The sequence below is a fragment of the Hyla sarda genome, chromosome 6 (assembly GCF_029499605.1).
Source record: "Hyla sarda isolate aHylSar1 chromosome 6, aHylSar1.hap1, whole genome shotgun sequence".
In the NCBI taxonomy this organism is placed as follows: domain Eukaryota; kingdom Metazoa; phylum Chordata; class Amphibia; order Anura; family Hylidae; genus Hyla; species Hyla sarda.
In genome coordinates, this window is record NC_079194.1 from 16,851,877 (window position 1) to 16,871,373 (window position 19,497).

A 19,497-nucleotide genomic window follows, 5' to 3' on the forward strand; every position below is an offset into this window, starting at 1 on the left:
CTGGGTCCTTAACCCCTTAAGGACGCAGGACGTAAATGTACGTCCTGGTGAGGTGGTACTTAACGCACCAGGACGTACATTTACGTCCTGTGCATAACCGCGGGCATCGGAGCGATGCCCGTGTCATGCGCGGCTGCGCGGCATCTGCTGCAGTTCGCGATTTAAATGAACGATCGGATCGCCCGCAGCGCTGCTGCGGGGATCCGATCATTCAGAACGCCGGACGGAGGTCCCCTCACCTTCCTCCGTGCGGCTCCCGGCGTCTCCTGCTCTGGTCTGTGATCGAGCAGACCAGAGCAGAAGATCACCGAAAACACTGATCTGTTCTATGTCCTATACATAGAACAGATCAGTATTAGCAATCATGGTATTGCTATGAATAGTCCCCTATGGGGACTATTCAAGTGTAAAAAAAAATTTAAAAAAATGTAAAAGTAAAAGTAAAAAAAAAGGGAAAAATCCCCTCCCCCAATAAAAAAGTAAAACGTCCGTTTTTTCCCATTTTACCCCCAAAAAGCGTAAAAAACATTTTTTATAGACATATTTGGTATCGCCGCGTGCGTAAATGTTCGAACTATTAAAATAAAATTTTAATGATCCCGTACGGTGGACGGCGTGAACGAAAAAAAAAAATCCCAAATTCCTACTTTTTTAATACATTTTATTTAAAAAAAATTATAAAAAATGTATTAAAAGTTTTTTATATGCAAATGTGGTATCAAAAAAAAGTACAGATCATGGCGCAAAAAATGAGCCCCCATACCGCCACTTATATGGAAAAATAAAAAAGTTAGAGGTAATCAAAATAAAGGGATTATAAACGTACTAATTTGGTTAAAAAGTTTGTGATTTTTTTTAAGCGCAACAATAATATAAAAGTATGTAATAATGGGTATCATTTTAATCATATTGACCCTCAGAATAAAGAACACATGTCATTTTTACCATAAATTGTACGGCGTGAAAACAAAACCTTCCAAAATTAGCAAAATTGCGTTTTTCATTTTAATTTCCCCACAAAAATAGTGTTTTTTGGTTGCGCCATACATTTTATGATATAATGAGTGATGTCATTACAAAGGACAACTGGTCACGCAAAAAACAAGCCCTCATACTAGTCTGTGGATGAAAATATAAAAGAGTTATGATTTTTAGAAGGCGAGGAGGAAAAAATGAAAACGTAAAAATTAAATTGTCTGAGTCCTTAAGGCCAAAATGGGCTGAGTCCTTAAGGGGTTAAGGGGTTAAAGGGGTACTCTGGTGAAAACCTTTTTTCTTTTAAATCAACTGGTGGCAGAAAGTTAAACATATTTGTAAATTACTTCTATTAAAAAATCTTAATCCTTCCAGTACTTATTAGCTACTTAATGCTACAGAGGAAATTCCTTTCTTTTTGGAACACTAATGACATCACGAGCACAGTGCTCTCTGCTGACATCTCTGTCCATTTTAGCAACCATGCATAGCAGATGCATGCTAAGGGCAGCATGGTGGCTCAGTGGTTAGCACTGCTGCCGTGCAGTGCTGGGGACTTGGGTTCAAATCCCACTAAGGACAACAATAGATAAAGTGTTATTATTATTATAATAACGTCAGCAGAGAGAAATGTGCTCGTGATGTCATTAGAGAGCATTCCAAAAAGAAAATAATTTCCTCTGTAGTATTCAGCAGCTAATAAGTACAGGAAGGATTAAAAAAATTTCATAGAAGTAATTTACAAATATGTTTAACTTTCTGCCACCAGTTGATTTAAAAGAAAAAAGGTTTTCACCGGAGTACCCCTTTAAGGTCAAAATGGGCTTAGTCCCCAAGGGGTTGGTAGCCCTTTGATTGACCAAGATGTGCTCCTCAGTGTAGCAGTCTAGCACCAGCCCAATGTCCTGTAGCTTATCAAATTTTAGGATGGTCACTCTATTGCACCCGAATGGCTCATCACTGGGTCAAGCATTCTCATGTCACCAGATGAACTCATACTCTTCTTCAACAGTGCAATTTAAGACAGTCCAGGAAATCCACACGACAGCTGCCACATTGCAGGAGGGTGTAGCAGAAGGCTTGAGTTAATGGCTAGTGAATTTCACTCTGACTTGCTGCCCTGCGGCCGACTGTCTAAAGGGAAGGGATCATGCTCTGCTTCAGTATGTCACAGTACATGTTGCCATTCATGATTCCCCAATGAACTGTAGCTCTATAGTGCAAGCAGCACTCATGCATCTTCAGACCATAACACTCCCACCACCATGCTTGACTGTAGGTAAGGCACACTAGTCTTTTTACTCTGTAGCTGGTTGCCACCACACATGCTTGACACAATCGGACTACAGGACATGGTTCCAATAATCCATGCCCTTAGTCTGCTTTTCTTCCGCAAATTATTTGTGGCCTGTCTTGTAGATCAACTTGTCCGGAGGTCTGTGGTGTCCTGCTGTCTGAAGCCTGTACATTGCACCATATGCCGAATAAAGCTTCCACTTTCCACTTCCAACTTTAAAATAGGCTTCCTTCTTGAACAGCCATGCAGACCAATTCTGTAGTGCGACCGTATGGTCTGAGTACTGATAGGCTGACCCCCCCCCCCCCCCCCCCCCTCCTCCCACACACACACACCCACACCCTTTTAACCTCTTCAGTAATACTGGCAGCACTCATATGTCTATTTCACAAAGACAACCTCTGGATATGACACTGAACATGTCCACCCAACTTCTTCGGTCGACCATAGAGAGACATTTTCTAAGTGGAACCTGTCCTGAAAAAAACCGTATATAGTCCTGCCCATCACACTACATCTCAGTTTTATGGTCTTGGCAATCTTCTGTTAGCCTAGGCCACCTTTATGTAGAACAACAATTATTTATTTCAGATCCTCACAGAGTTCTTTTCCATGAGGTGCCATGTTGAACTTTCAGTCACCAGTATTAGAAAGTGTAAGAGCAATAAACACCAAATTTAAGACACCTGCTCCTTATTCACACTTGAGTCACATGCCACCACATGCCTAATTTAGACAGTCCCACTTAGGGGTGTATTTACTTTTGTTGCCAAGGTTTAGAAATGGGGACAACTGTGCACTACTGTACATTGTAGCAGAGTGTAATTCAGTCTTGTAACATGAAAAGGTATAATAAATCATTTGGCAAAAATTTTAAGGGTGTAATCACCTATGTTACATACTTTGTCTATATATATATATATAAAACTCAACGTGTGTGTGTATGTATGTATGTTCCAGCATCACGTCCAAACGGCTAAAGATATTAACATGAAACTTGGCACACATGTTACTTATATATCAACAACAAACATAGGATAGGTGATTTAACCCTTACTCACCCCCATTTGCCAGGGGCACGGTTTATGTTTAAAGCCCATACAAGTTAAAGGGAAATATATGTTACTGCATAACTTCCAAACGGCTGGAGATATTTTGATAATACTTGGTCACATGTTACTTATATGTCCACTTAAAATATAGAATAGTTAATTTAACCCTTAACTACCCCCATTTGTTTGTGTCAGGGTTTTTGTTTAAAGTCCCATGCAAATCAATGGAAAATGTATGTTCCCAAATAATTTCCGTACGGCTGGAGATATTTCAATACCTGGTCACATATTACGGGTCGGGATAGGAGGTCAGGATAGGAGGACGGGATAGGAGGGATGGGATAGGAGGGACGGGATAGGAGGTTGGGATAGGAGGACGGGATATGGGGTTGGGATATGACAACAATATGAGGACGGGATATGAAGTCAAAAGCTTCCTCCTTTGTTTATTTTCCTCCCCAACAAGGATTAGGAAGGAAAAACTGGGCAACGCCGGGTATTAAGCTAGTATAGTTATATAGTGTGACATTGGTAGTTCAGGGAATCCTATAGGCAGCCCCCTGGTGCAATTGTAGGGTGCTGATGAGTTGTCCTTCTCTAGGTCTCTGTAACTGCCATGTTAACAGTGTAAGTGCAGTCATAGGCAAGCTGTACTAGCAGAGAGCCAATGTATTAGATCAATGCAATATATTTTTAGTGCATTGTTCCATTTAAACAATTGAAAGATTGCTTATAAAAGCCCCCTAGGGTGATGAAAAAGAGTGTAAAAAAATTAATGCACAAAAGTCCCACATAATAAAAAGTTAAATTACCCTTTTCCCATTTTAGAAATAAAAAAAATAATCTCCAAAATAATGGCCATATTTGGAACTGCCGCGTTTTGATCCCTCAAAATGAATGGCATAAGAAAAAAAGTGACACTCCAGAGAAAAAGAGGCAGAGCTTCCCATGGGACAGTACATCCGATCTGGTGTGGTGGAGTAATGCAAAAGCAGTATGGTGAGGTATTTTACTCACCTTTTCGGGTTATGTTAGAAGACACAACCATTTTGCAAAGCTTTATGCATAGGTTACGGTGCAGCCACCCGGGGATCAGATCCTGCAGATTCCAGCTGATAGTAGTAGATGCAGGTATAGCAGCGCTATAGTAAAATACTGGGGGTTCCAGGCACAGCCCGCAGTGATGATTGACAATACAGTGGTAGTATTGTATAGTAGATTTCTTTATTAAGCCGACAACAGACGCGTTTCGGGATGGCACATCTCTTTCTCGGTGAGCCATTGTTCATTGAGAAAGGGATGTGCCATCCCGAAACGCACCTGATGTAGGCTTAATAAATAAACCTACTATACAATACTACCACTGTATTGTCTATCATCACTGCGGGCTGCGTCTGGAACACCTGTTATTTTACTATAGCGCTGCTATGCCTGCATAAGAAAAAAAAGAAAACACCACATACCAGAATTGTTTTGTCACATTACATTTCAGAAAAAAAATTATTAAAATGTAATAAAAAAGTTAAATATAAGAAAGGATACCAAACAGAAAACGACAGATCACAGCACAAAAAAGAGCCCCTACAGAAATAAAAAAGTTATAGGGACCGGAACACGGCAATGCACAGGCTTTTACAAGTAGTAAAACAAAAATCAAGGCTCAGATTTATCAGGCTGTTTTTTGTTTTTAGGCTGATTGATAAATTTGGGTGTAAATGTACAGTGAACTTGAAATAAATGATTTCCCCACAAATTTGTGCAATTGCATTTTTTTTTCATGTTGTTTTTCAATTTCACCCCACAAATCAATTCATATAGTTTCACAAAACAAAATAGGGTAAAATAAAGGAAGTCAATGAAAAATGTATACCGTATTTTTTCGCCGTATAAGACGCACTTTTTCTTCCCCAAAACTGGGGGGAAAAAGTCGGTGCGTCTTATACGGCGAATACACCCCTATCGCGGCGGTCCCTGCGGCCACCAACGGCCGGGATCCGCGGCTATTACAGGACATCACCGATCGCGGTGATGCCCTGTATTAACCCTTCAGACGCGGCGATCAAAGCTGACCGCCGCGTCTGAAGGGAAAGTGACACTAACCCGGCTGTTCAGTCGGGCTGTTCGGGACCGCCACGATTTCACCGCGGCGGTCCCGAACAGCCCGACTGAATAGCCGGGTTAGTGCTTACAGGACACCGGGAGGGACCTTACCTGCCTCCGGGAGGGACCTTACCTGCCGGGGACACGGCGACAGCGATGGAGCGACATCCAGGGCAGCGGTGACGGGTCCAGAGCGGCTGGGACACGTGAGTATTACCTCCTCCTGCAGTAGTCTTCAATCTGCGGACCTCCATATGTTGCAAAACTACAACTCCCAGCATGCCCGGACAGCCAACGGCTGTCCGGGCATGCTGGGAGTTGTAGTTTTGCAACATCTGGAGGTCCGCAGGTTGAAGACCACTATTGGGTTCAAAATCTTTATTTTTTAAGATTTTGCCCCTAAAAATTGGGTGCGTCTTATACGCCGGTGCGTCCTATAGGACGAAAAATACGGTAATTTGTCCCGTATAAAATAAATCCCTGTAAAAAAAAACTAATTGACCAGGTCAAGAAGGGGTTAATATACCACTGTTAAAGAGGAAACCTGTAAGATGTTCCTAAAATGGACAGTAGAGGTCAGCAGAGAGCACTGTGGTCATGACATCAGAGAAATCGAAAAAAGAAAAGCATTTCCTCTGTAGTATACAGCCCATAAAATGTACTGGAAGGATTAAGATTTTTTAATAGAAGTAATTTACAAATCTGTTTAACTGTCTGGCACCAGTTGATTTAAAAAAAAAAAAAAAGTTTTCCACGGGAGTACCTCTTTAACCCCTTAAGGACCAGGCCATTTTATACCTTAAGGACCGGAGCGTTTTTTGCAATTCTGACCACTGTCACTTTAAACATTAATAACTCTGGAATGCTTTTAGTTATCATTCTGATTCCGAGAATGTTTTTTCGTGACATATTCTACTTTAACTTAGTGGTAAAATTTTATGGTAACTTGCATCCTTTCTTGGTGAAAAATCCCAAAATTTGATGAAAAAAATGAAAATTTTGAATTTTTCTAACTTTGAAGCTCTCTGCTTGTAAGGAAAATGGATATTCAAAATAAAACATTTTTGAGTTCACATATATAATATGTCTACTTTATGTTTGCATCATAAAATTTACGAGTTTTTACTTTTGGAAGACACCAGAGGGCTTCAAAGTTCAGCAGCAATTTGGAAATTTTTCACAAAATTTTCAAACTCGCTATTTTTCATGGACCAGTTCAGGTTTGAAGTGGATTTGAAGGGTCTTCATATTAGAAATACCCCATAAATGACCCCATTATAAAAACTACACCCCCAAAGTATTCAAAATGACATTCAATAAGTGTATTAACCCTTTAGGTGTTTCACAGGAATAGCAGAAAAGTGAAGGAGAAAATTCACAATCTTCATTTTTTACACTCGCATGTTCTTGTAGACCCAATTTTTGAATTTTTGCAAGGGGTAAAAAGGAGAAAATTTTTACTGGTATTTGAAACCCAATTTCTCTCGAGTAAGCACATACCTCATATGTCTATGTTAATTGTTCGGCGGGCGCAGTAGAGGGCTCAGAAGGGAAGGAGCGTCAAATGGTTTTTGGGGGGCATGCCACATTTAGGAAGCCCCTATGGTGCCAGGACAGCAAAAAAACACACATGGCATACCATTTTGGAAACTAGACCCCTCAGGGAACGTAACAAGGGGTAAAGTGAACCTTAATACCCCACAGGTGATTCACGACTTTTGCATATGTAAAAAAAAAAAAAATGTTTTACCTAAAATGCTTGGTTTCCCAAAAATGTTACATTTTTAAAAAGGATAATAGCAGAAAATACCCCCCAAAATTTGAAGCCCAATTTCTCCCGATTCAGAAAACACCCCATATGGGGGTGAAAAGTGCTCTGCTGGCGCACTACAGGTCTCAGAAGAGAAGGAGTCACATTTGGCTTTTTGAAAGCAAATTTTGCTCTGGGGGCATGCCGCATTTAGGAAGCCCCTATGGTGCCAGGACAGCAAAAAAAAAACACATGGCATACCATTTTGGAAACCAGACCCCTCGGGGAACGTAACAAGGGGTAATGTGAACCTTAATACCCCACAGGTGATTCACAACTTTTGCATATGTAAAAAAAAAAAAAAAAAATTTTTACCTAAAATGTTGGTTTCCCAAAAATTTTAGATTTTTAAAAAGGGTAATAGCAGAAAATACCCCCCATAATTTGTAACACAATTTCTCCCGAGTACGGCGATACCCCATATGTGACCCTAAACTGTTGCCTTGAAATACGACAGGGCTCCAAAGTGAGAGCGCCATGCGCATTTGAGGCCTAAATTAGGGATTGCATAGGGGTGGACATAGGGGTATTCTACGCCAGTGATTCCCAAATAGGGTGCCTCCAGCTGTTGTAAAAGTCCCAGCATGCCTGGACAGTCAGTGGCTATCTGGTAATACTGGGAGTAGTTGTTTTGCAACAGCTGGAGGCTCCGTTTTGGAAACAGTGACGTACCAGACGTTTTTCATTTTTATTGGGGAGGGGAGGGGGGCTGTGTAGGGGTATGTGTATATGTAGTATTTTTTACTTTTTATTTTATTGTGTGTTAGTGTAGTGTAGTGTTTTTATGGTACAGTCGCACAGGCGGGGGGTTCACAGTAGTTTCTCGCTGGCAGTTTGAGCAGCGGCAGAAAATTTGCCTCAGCTCAAACTTGCAGCCGGATACTTACTGTAATCCTCCGCCCATGTGAGTGTACCCTGTACATTCACATTGGGAGGGGGGAACATCCAGCTGTTGCAAAACTACAACTCCCAGCATGTACGGTCTATCAGTGCATGCTGGGAGTTGTAGTTTTGCAACAGCTGGAGACACACAGGTTGTGAAACACCGAGTTTGACAACAAACTCAGTGTTTTGCAACCAGTGTGCCTTCAGCTGTTGCAAAAGCTACAACCCCCAGCATGTATGGACAGCGGAAGGGCATGCTGGGTGTTGTAGTTATGCAACAGCCGGAGGCATACTACTTTGGCTGGGGATGCTGGGGATTGTAGTTATGCAACAGCTGTAGACACACTGGTTTGCTACTTAACTCAGTGTGCCTTCAGCTGTTGCAAAACTACAACTCTCAGCAGTCACGACAGCCAACGGGCATGCTGGGAGTTGTAGTTATGCAACCAGCAGATGCACCACTACAACTCCCAGCATGCCCTTAAGCTGTTTGTGCAAGCTGGGAGTTGTAGTTACACAACAGCTGAAGGTACACTTTTCCATAGAAAGAATATGCCTCCAGCTGTTGCAAAACCATAAGTCCCAGCATGCCCATAAGTGCATGATGGGAGTTGTGGTGGTCTGCCTCCTCCTGTTGCATAACTACAGCTCCCAGCATGCCCTTTTTGCATGCTGGGAGCTGTTGCTAAGCAACAGCAGGAGGCTGTCACTCACCTCCTGCTGCTGCTTGATCGCCACACAGGTCAGTCCCGCCGCCGCCGCCGTCGTTGCTCCTGGGGCCCCGATCCCAACATTAACGCCGGGGATCGGGGTCCCCAGCACCAGGGGTGCATGTCCCGCACCCGCTCACGTCCTCCGGAAGAGGGGCGGAGCGGGTGCGGGAGTGACACCCGCAGCAGGCGCCCTGATTCGTCGGCCCTGAATTGTCCAGCGATCTGCGGCCATCGCCGACATGGGGGGGCATAATGACCCCCCTGGGCGATATGCCGCGATGCCTGCTGAACGATTTCAGCAGGCATCGGGCACCGGCTCCCCTCCGGCTAGCGGCAGGGGGCCGGGAAAGGACAGGACGTACTCCTACGTCCTCGGTCCTTAAGGACTCGGAAATGGGGGCGTAGGAGTACGTCCATTGTCCTTAAGGGGTTAAGGATCAGTGCCAAAGCTCATAAGACGGAATACACTTATTTGGAGGTTGCATTTTTCCTTTATTTCAAATTATATTTGGGGATGCAGTTAATCATACTGGACATTGTGCTGTACTGTTCAGAAACAGGGGTGAGAACCTGCATTCAGTATGTTCTTATTTTCCTTACATGGACAAAGATTCCTCCAAATAATGATAATCCCCACCTAAATCTTATCACTGTCCATAAATACATAGGGAGGAATTTATTATTGTCTGTGGTAGATGTGATTCACAGTTACTCCACTATGGGATGTGTGACAGTACCAGAGAGAAAATAGAAGTCACAGGGGGGTACACACTTAAAATATAACTTTTAATCAGACACGTTCTAAAAGCATAGGCCCCACAACAAAATTAAGCCAGTATGGTAATTGGACACCAGATCTGTGATATGCAATAGAGACCGTGTATGGATGAGGTGTGTATTGTATAGAGGGATAGGGTCTAGAAGAGCAGGGTACACAAATATTTGGTCACCCTAGTAATCCCTGTCGGGGAGATGTGGTGAGGTCTACCCCTGCTCCCACAGGGACCGTCGGAGCACTCGCCCTAGAAAGGGCGACCCCTGCCCCGATCTACCCCTTGGACTACACCCTAGAAATCCCTAGTAGTAAATAATAGCCCTTGTTCTGGTGTACCCAACGCGTTTCAACCACATCGGTGGGTTCATCAGGGGTTAACCAGGCAAAATACAGTACAAGGAGAAATATTATCAATAATTAAACTAATTACAAAAATAGAGAGATGTAAATAGTAGGGAAAAAGCGGAACCGTGAGCGCACATGTAGCTGGAGCACCTATGCGGTTTATGCAGTAATGGTGCTAACACTTATGCTTATATTAACCTGGTGACAATGTTGCCCTCAGGTGGCTACTCACGGTTACCAACGCTGCCGCAGTGGCGGTATCCCTAGGTGCGCTGCCACAGTGGTGGGCAGTGCCTTCAGCCGATCGGTGTCCTGGCTTGCCTGCCGCGGACACCCATGCTGTATTTATGTGTGTCTGAAGCGAAAATCGCGCGCGCACACTAGCCACCGCGCGTCACTTCCGGTCATGACGTCTAACTTCCGGTGACGCGTCTCTGGGCGCTGAGCGTCGCTCGTTGCTAGGCAGCGCTCAGGATGAGAGCGCAGCGCTGTCAGCAACTAGTAGAAACAAGGTATTAAGCCGGGAATAACGGACAATTGGACCTTATATACAAGGTGCGGAGTGACGGATAACTCATATCGCGAATAGAATCGTGAATGAGTAACTAAGTTAGAGGACCTCAGTACCTCCATATGAGCAGAGAGTCAATGGGACAACCGCATCATTAGGAGGGGAAAGGATGGTTGCTACATGTGATGACAGGGGGGGGGGGTCATGAAAAGAGCAGATAATTTAGAATGAGAAATAATAAATCAATAAAAGTGGAAACATATTGGAGATGTGTAACTGAGGTATAGACCTCACAGAGAGAGGGGGGGGGAAGGGGGCGCTACTGGTGAGATTACTCCAAAAAGCAGGCATAACTCAAGGCCTCATTTAACCCACCAGGAGACTGTGTCTGTAGGGAGAAAATCCACCGGGTTTCCTTTTGGAGGATCAACCTATCCCAGTCTCCTCCTCTGGTGGGAGGTCTAACAAGTTCTATCCCCACAAATCTCAGGTTTTGGGCGTCCCCGCCATGTTGGCCATTGATGTGCCGAGCTAGTGGCTTGTCGGCCAGATTAATGATGTCTCTCAAGTGCTCGCCAACTCTTCTCCTAAACTCCCTGATTGTCTTGCCAACATATTCCATACCACAGCTACAGGTGGCTTTGTAAACAATCCCCTTACTCCGGCAGTTGATAAAGTCACGTATGGAATAAATCTGCCCAGTATTGGTGCTAGAGAATGTTTTAGTCACTTCAATATGTTTACAAGCAATGCATCCGCTGCAACGGAAGCACCCTTTAATCTGCCTAAGGAGGCATCCCTAAGGGGCAATATTTGAGGATGAAGAGGAATTGTTCATCCCAAGCTGAGTTCATGAGCCAAGCTGCTGATTTGAGGCAGCGCTTTCAGGCCAGAGGTTACCCGGATTGGGTTCTACGAAAAACATACCAAGAAACAAGGAAGGTAGACAGAGCTAGTCTTCTTGTACCCAAACCCCGGGATTTGAACTCAGATAATTTCATTAGATTGGTGGCTACCTATGATGGGGGAGCACAAGATGTTAGATGTATTCTCAGCAAACACTGGGAGATTTTGAGGATGGACCCTGACCTGAAGGACGTTTTGGGAATTTATCCTCAGATTTCTTTCAGAAAGGGCCGTAGTCTGAGAGACAGGCTTGTGAATAGCCACTATGTGCCACCTCAGGCACAAGGCACTTGGTTGAATAGGCAGATTAAAGGGTGCTTTGTTGCAGCGGATGCATTGCTTGTAAACATATTGAAGTGACTAAAACATTCTCTAGCACCAATACTGGGCAAATTTATTCCATACGTGACTTTATCAACTGCCGGAGTAAGGGGATTGTTTACAAAGCCACCTGTAGCTGTGGTATCGAATATGTTGGCAAGACAATCAGGGAGTTTAGGAGAAGAGTTGGCGAGCACTTGAGAGACATCATTAATCTGGCCGACAAGCCACTAGCTCGGCACATCAATGGCCAACATGGCGGGGACGCCCAAAACCTGAGATTTGTGGGGATAGAACTTGTTAGACCTCCCACCAGAGGAGGAGACTGGGATAGGTTGATCCTCCAAAAGGAAACCCGGTGGATTTTCTCCCTACAGACACAGTCTCCTGGTGGATTAAATGAGGCCTTGAGTTATGCCTGCTTTTTGGAGTAATCTCACCAGTAGCGCCCCCTCCCCCCCCCCCCCCTCTCTCTGTGAGGTCTATACCTCAGTTACACATCTCCAATATGTTTCCACTTTTATTGATTTATTATTTCTCATTCTAAATTATCTGCTCTTTTCATGACCCCCCCCCCCCCTGTCATCACATGTAGCAACCATCCTTTCCCCTCCTAATGATGCGGTTGTCCCATTGACTCTCTGCTCATATGGAGGTACTGAGGTCCTCTAACTTAGTTACTCATTCACGATTCTATTCGCGATATGAGTTATCCGTCACTCTGCACCTTGTATATAAGGTCCAATTGTCCGTTATTCCCGGCTTAATACCTTGTTTCTACTAGTTGCTGACAGCGCTGCGCTCTCATCCTGAGCGCTGCCTAGCAACGAGCGACGCTCAGCGCCCAGAGACGCGTCACCGGAAGTTAGACGTCATGACCGGAAGTGACGCGCGGCGGCTAGTGTGCGCGCGCGATTTTCGCTTCAGACACACATAAATACAGCATGGGTGTCCGCGGCAGGCAAGCCAGGACACCGATCGGCTGAAGGCACTGCCCACCACTGTGGCAGTGCACCTAGGGATACCGCCACTGCGGCAGCGTTGGTAACCATGAGTAGCCACCTGAGGGCAACATTGTCACCAGGTTAATATAAGCATAAGTGTTAGCACCATTACTGCATAAACCGCATAGGTGCTCCAGCTACATGTGCGCTCACGGTTCCGCTTTTTCCCTACTATTTACATCTCTCTATTTTTGTAATTAGTTTAATTATTGATAATATTTATCCTTGTACTGTATCTTGCCTGGTTAACCCCTGATGAACCCACCGATGTGGTTGAAACGCGTCGGGTACACCAGAACAAGGGCTATTATTTACTACTAGGGATTTCTAGGGTGTAGTCCAAGGGGTAGATCGGGGCAGGGGTCGCCCTTTCTAGGGCGAGTGCTCCGACGGTCCCTGTGGGAGCAGGAGTAGACCTCACCACATCTCCCCGACAGGGATTACTAGGGTGACCAAATATTTGTGTACCCTGCTCTTCTAGACCCTATCCCTCTATACAATACACACCTCATCCATACACGGTCTGTATTGCATATCACAGATCTGGTGTCCAATTACCATACTGGCTTAATTTTGTTGTGGGGCCTATGCTTTTAGAACGTGTCTGATTAAAAGTTATATTTTAAGTGTGTACCCCCCTGTGACTTCTGTGGTAGATGTGTTTTACAGTCAAAAATGTTCAGCTGTGAAAATGCTGACGCACATCAAATTTATGAAATGGCGCACAGCATATAACAAATTTGTCTGAGCATTAGACAGGTCGTGAAAATTACCTGAGCACAGGTAATTTCTAACTGAAAGTAAAAGTGTCTGTGATAAGTGCTGCATGTTGCTGTATTGCATTGCTGACCCTCTGCTGGCTCCCTATACCTATCTTATTTTTCCATATACTGGGCTAATTTTTATTGCCATGACCTGTAGTTTTTCACAGTACCACTTTTGCATCTATGTGACGTTGTGGTTACTTTTTTGGGGGTGTTTTTGGGAGGTGATGTGACCAAAAATCCTCTTTATTCAATATAGACATCCACAGGAACACAGGAAGTTACGTGTTTCAAGCGCAGGACACTCTTAGTCATACACATTGTAAACATGGGTATATATAGGTGGAGCAATCACATCCGAGCACAGGTGCTGTGGTCAGGTGGTATTAACTTCTTCCAAACTTCATAGCATTTAGAATGTCAGACCGGATAGTATCAGGCCCAAATTAAAAACTAATACATGTGAGAAGAAGGGATAAAAACATAAATATACATTCGGAGATTAGCTCAAGAGTCAAGGCGTAGCATGTCAGATGACAAATAAAATATGTAACAATATATAGACATCATGAAAAGACATGCATCACAGGAAGAGAAAGGGAAAAAAATCATAGAACAAATACACATATAAAAAAAAGTATAATATGAATATAGAAAAATGGACGATATGCATCCGGATGGGCAAGGCCAACACACATCATCAAGACACAAAAAATCCAGATAAAATAATAGGCAGAAACTTCAAAAATAGAACCTGTACCTCTGGGGATGACAAAAAAGAGGAGGAACAGCAGGGTAAATGTGTTTGACCAGGCACAGTAAAAATTAAAGGGGTATTGCAGAATTTTTTTTACTTGACTATGCTATAGGGGCTTTAAAGTAAGTGTAGTTACATAGTTACATAGTTACATATGGTCGAAAAAAGACATATGTCCATCAAGTTCAACCAGGGAATTAAGGGGTAGGGGTGTGGCGCGATATTGGGGAAGGGATGGGATTTTATATTTCTTCATAAGCATTAATGTTATTTTGTTCCATGAATGTATCTAATCCTGTTTTAAAGCTGTTAATTGTTCCTGCTGTGACCAGTTCCTGAGGTAGACCGTTCCATAAATTCACAGTCCTCACGGTAAAGAAGGCGTGTCGCCCCTTGAGACTAAACTTTTTCTTCTCCAGACGGAGGGAGTGCCCCCTCGTCCTTTGGTGGGGTTTAACCTGGAACAGTTTTTCTCCATATTTTTTGTATGGGCCATTAATATACTTATATACGTTTATCATATCCCCCCTTAAACGTCTCTTCTCAAGACTAAACAATTGTAACTCCTTTAATCGCTCCTCATAGCTAAGATGTTCCATGCCCCATATTAGTTTAGTTGCGCGTCTCTGCACCCTTTCCAGCTCCACAGTGTCCCTTTTATGGACAGGTGCCCAAAACTGAACAGCATATTCCAGGTGAGGCCGTACCAATGCTTTATAAAGGGGGAGTATTATGTCCCTGTCCCTTGAGTCCATGCCTCTTTTGATACATGACAATATCCTGCCGGCTTTGGAAGCAGCAGCCTGACATTGCATGCTATTCTGTAGTCTGTGATCTACAAGTACACCCAGATCCTTCTCTACCAGTGACTCTGACAGTTTAATCCCCCCTAAGACATACAACGCATGCAGGTTATTAGTACCCATAGTTATTGGTTCATAATATAGTGTCTGTACCTGCGTGTGACGGTTTTCTCACAATTCTTCTGTGATTTTCCCCCCAATACTTATTTTTACCAGCATACAAAATTACTGTTGTCTCGGATTTTTCTCAGCTTGCAATGCGGCCGAGACCTAACCTCACTAGTCAGCTGATGACAGGGAGCCTGTCTGCTTCAATGGGTGGAGCGATCGCTTGGTGGGAGAGAGATCAATCTGAAACTAATACAACAGCTGTAGGCACCCTGATTGAAAAAAAAACCCACAGGTCTTTTGTTTCAATGGGTGGGGTGGCTGATGTGTGGGAGGGAGGAAAATGGAATTGTGGGATTTGTAGTCAAAAAAAGAAAAGTCAAACAGGAAATACAAGTTCACAAAAAGCTAGCCACAGTGTTATGGTAATCTCATGACATTGCCATTTAGCCTCAAGACAAGCACAGATCCTTCCTAAGCATGTCCATTACTGTCTGCCAGGTACGTACTAAAATCACCTTATGGTGGATAACCCCTTTAATACTAATAATCAAAAAAATATATAAGTGAAGAAAAAGACCTTCACTTAGTAATGTAATATGACATCCATACCCAGTGGTGCACGAGTTGAGAGTTTCAAGATCCAGAAAATTTCTCTGTTAAGAAGCTTCTGCCTATGGTCTCCGCCTCTTTTGGAGGGGTTGACTCTCGCAATAGCAGAGAAATGGAGAGAGTCGAAACTGCCTTGATGTATCTCAGCACAATGCTTAGAAACTGCTGATACATTTTTTGAAGAAAAGTGAGGAATATCAGATAGATACTTGCGAAGCCTCACCTTCAGTGGATTGGTCGTACAACCGACATACTGCATACTGCAGGCCATGCATGACACCAGATACACCACAGATGTGGTATTACAATTAATATATTGTTTAATAAAAAAAAGTAGTAGTATTAACAAAATACGTAAATGATCTGGTGGCATGCATGACCGTGCAAGTGATGCACCGATTGTGTCCACATCTGTAAGATCCTGGATGAGACAACCATGTAGAAGATGAAGAACGGGAACTTAAAATGAAACTATGAGAAACCGTTTGACCAATCGTAGGTGCCCGCTTCGCTATACATCTGCAACCTGATTTCTTGACGCTATGAAATAGTGGATCAGACAAGATCATATACATATGTGTATGTTTGATTTTACAAATGGATGAAAAATCCATTCTGTAAGGGTCTGTGAACACGACAGTGGAGGGGTAAGGTTTTGATTTATTTGTTCTGTTTTTTTGGGAACCGTGTAGTAAATCCGATCAACTTTTTCGGTAAGCGATCCTTTTCGCCCTGTCTAACGACCATCGTGGGTAATCTCTGTATGGATACTGCTTCTTGAAAAATATCGGAGTCGGTTGCACAATTCCTGCGTGCCCGAGTCATCTCACCCACCGGCAGGTTCTTAAAGACATGCAATGGGTGACACGAGCGGGCACACAGTATTGAATTAACCACTGTACTTTTCCATAAAGTGGTAGAAAAAATTATTTTAGTGTCAACATCTCATTTTAGATTTAGATCCAAAAAAGAAACAGAATGGTCTTGAGGGGTAACTGTAAAACGTAAATTGCAGGTATTTGAATTAAGATATGAGAAAAAATCTGTTACGGTCGCCACACAGGTACCCCATATAAATATGAGATAATCGATGTAGCGACCGTACCAGATCAGTCTGTCAATAAAAGGGTTATCGGGAGAGAACAAATGAACAGACTCCCACCAACACTCAAAAATATTGGCTAATGAGGGGGAAAATTTGGCCCATCGAAGCTCCTGTGATTTGTAGAAAAAAAACAACCATGAAACATAAAAAAAATGATGTTCCAACAGAAACGTTACTGCAATGACCAAAAATGTTAATTTATCAGTTCAGACATTTATAGTAAATTTTTTTTTTTAAATGAACACAGTGTATTTTATGTTTGAAAACTGGCCACTAAGGGTCTCCCGGCTGGGCAATCGGTCCGAATTCATTCAGGCTGCGCTCGCTCCAGTCCTGTCAATCAGACAGGAGGGAGCAACTGCTGAGAACAGAAGAAGTGCGCATTGGCTCCCTTACTCCCTGGTCTTGCATGCCGGCCCCGCCTCCCGGCATCCCGTCGCTGCTGTCCTGCACTTACTTTTCACGCCGGCCCCGTCGCTGCACTGTCCTGGTATGTCTGGGGAGGGGAAGGGGGAGCGGGTTGTGCGGTGGGGGGAGCGCGGCGGGGTTCGGGTGGCGGGGTTAGGGGTTGGGGGGGGCAGACCGGACGGGGTTCGAGTTGCGCTGCGGCCATGTATTGTTTTTAACACAGAGTGCCTCCAGTTTTTTCCCCACAACAACTCCCAGCATGCCCTGACAGCCAATAGATGTCAGGGCAAGCTGGGAGTTGTAGTGGTGGAACAGCTGGAGGCACCCTGTGTAGATGAACTAAGGGCAGAAGTCAGCCCCAGCAGGCATCAGTGATGTTGCGCCTGCTGGGGAAGTCTGCCTGGTAGTGAGCACATTACCAGGCAGGCAAAACTGCATTTTTTATATAGTAAAAAAAAAAGTAAAGGCAGTGAGGGGGTTAGGGATAGATGGGAAATAGGCAGGGACAGAGAGGAAAAAAGGGAAGGTGGGAGCTACTCTTTATTTTTATTTGTTTTATTGGAAAAAGAGGGTAACTTGTTTTATTTGGGGGAGGGGCTTATTCATATTTATTTAAACTAGGGCATGCTGGGAGTTGTAGTTGTGTACTATATAGCTAGACACATGTTAGGGCAGCAAGCCCAAACCTATGACTATCCAGCTGTTGCAAAACTACAACTCCCAGCATGTCCTCACTGTACGGACATATTGTAAGTTGTAGTTTTGAGCTTGAGGCACCCTGGTTGAAAAACACTGCTGTATACAGTGATTCCACACCAGCAGACTTCAGCCCTAGGAGTATTCTATAGGCACAACTCACCAGGATCTCTCTTCTCTCCTGGCTGCTCTGCTCAACAGAACCTTAAGCTCCGCCACCAAAGGTAACATGATTGTGACATCCCCACAGGTCCTTAACCTCCAGCACTCAGAAGGTACAGAGCAGGTCTTTAGAATTTAAATAAATAAAAAGTACTGTCAGCTGCATCACCCACTCAGGTCTGGGCCCTTGGACAGTGCCCGACCTGTCAGTCCGCCCCTTTAAGCGGCTGCTGTGTGGGACCATAGTGCAGAGCTGCGCACTCTGTACAGGGCTTCAGCTGTACTGCAAGGGGTGGGATGGCTGATGTGTGGGAGGAAGAAAAATGACCTTACTGAAAAATTACTTACAAACAAGGTATCCCAGGACATGGAGGGAAGGAACTCAAACAGGAAATAGCCAGGTCACAAAAAGAAAGCAGCAGTGTCATGGTGGACTCATAACAGAGCCATTTAGCCCCAAGACAAGCACAGATCCTTCCTAAGCATGTCCAATACTGTTTGGGAGGTAAGTACTAAATTCCCTTTATGGTGGATAACCCCTTTAACCCTCACCTCTGGCTTGACAGGTTATTCTGTTTGTCTGCGCTCTCCAGCACTTTCAGCTCTTCTGCTTTGATGTAGAATGTTCAAATGGTCTAAAGGGAAAAGATAAGGGGTAGACAAAATAGAGAACGGAGAGAGTGTTTTATGGTTCACTATCCCCATAATCAAAGTATAAATCTCCCTCGCTACTTCATACTTTTGAATTTTTTCTATCTGATGGTTTTTTTTTTAAATCAACCCTTTTTCCTCTTCTGTACCACAACACTGAAATATTATGTATATAGAAAGCAGGCGGGCTCAGCATCATACACAAAGGGGTGCTATTAAGCATATCAAATAACAATAACTACACAAAAAGAGAAAGTAATACGCAATATAATGCACACCCACAATAACTGTAATCCAAAAAGTATATCTTTATTACATATAAATAGTCCAAAAATCAGACAATACAGATAAAACCAATTAAAAAAGGCCCAATTGGCCACTGCACAAACGAGGGGGGGAAACCCCCTACCAAAAAGAAGGGGAGAAACCCCACCCAGGGCACCTGCCTCCACAGATACACAGGTTATCAACCTACCATACAGCAAGAATGTTAAATCAATACAGTCCTGTCCCCACAACACCGATAATATGTATACAACCTGAATATCCTAAGTATATAGCACAGGGGACTGGTAGTAGAGGACAATAGATGGAGGAGTAATGCGGCAGGTGCCCCCCTAAAGACCCCACGCGTTCCGTTGCCCGTCAGCAACTTCCCCTCCTTCTTTTTCACAGGGGGTGTTTTAAATTGTTAATGGATCCAGCATGTCACCCAGTCAGAGGCTATATGCCCAGCA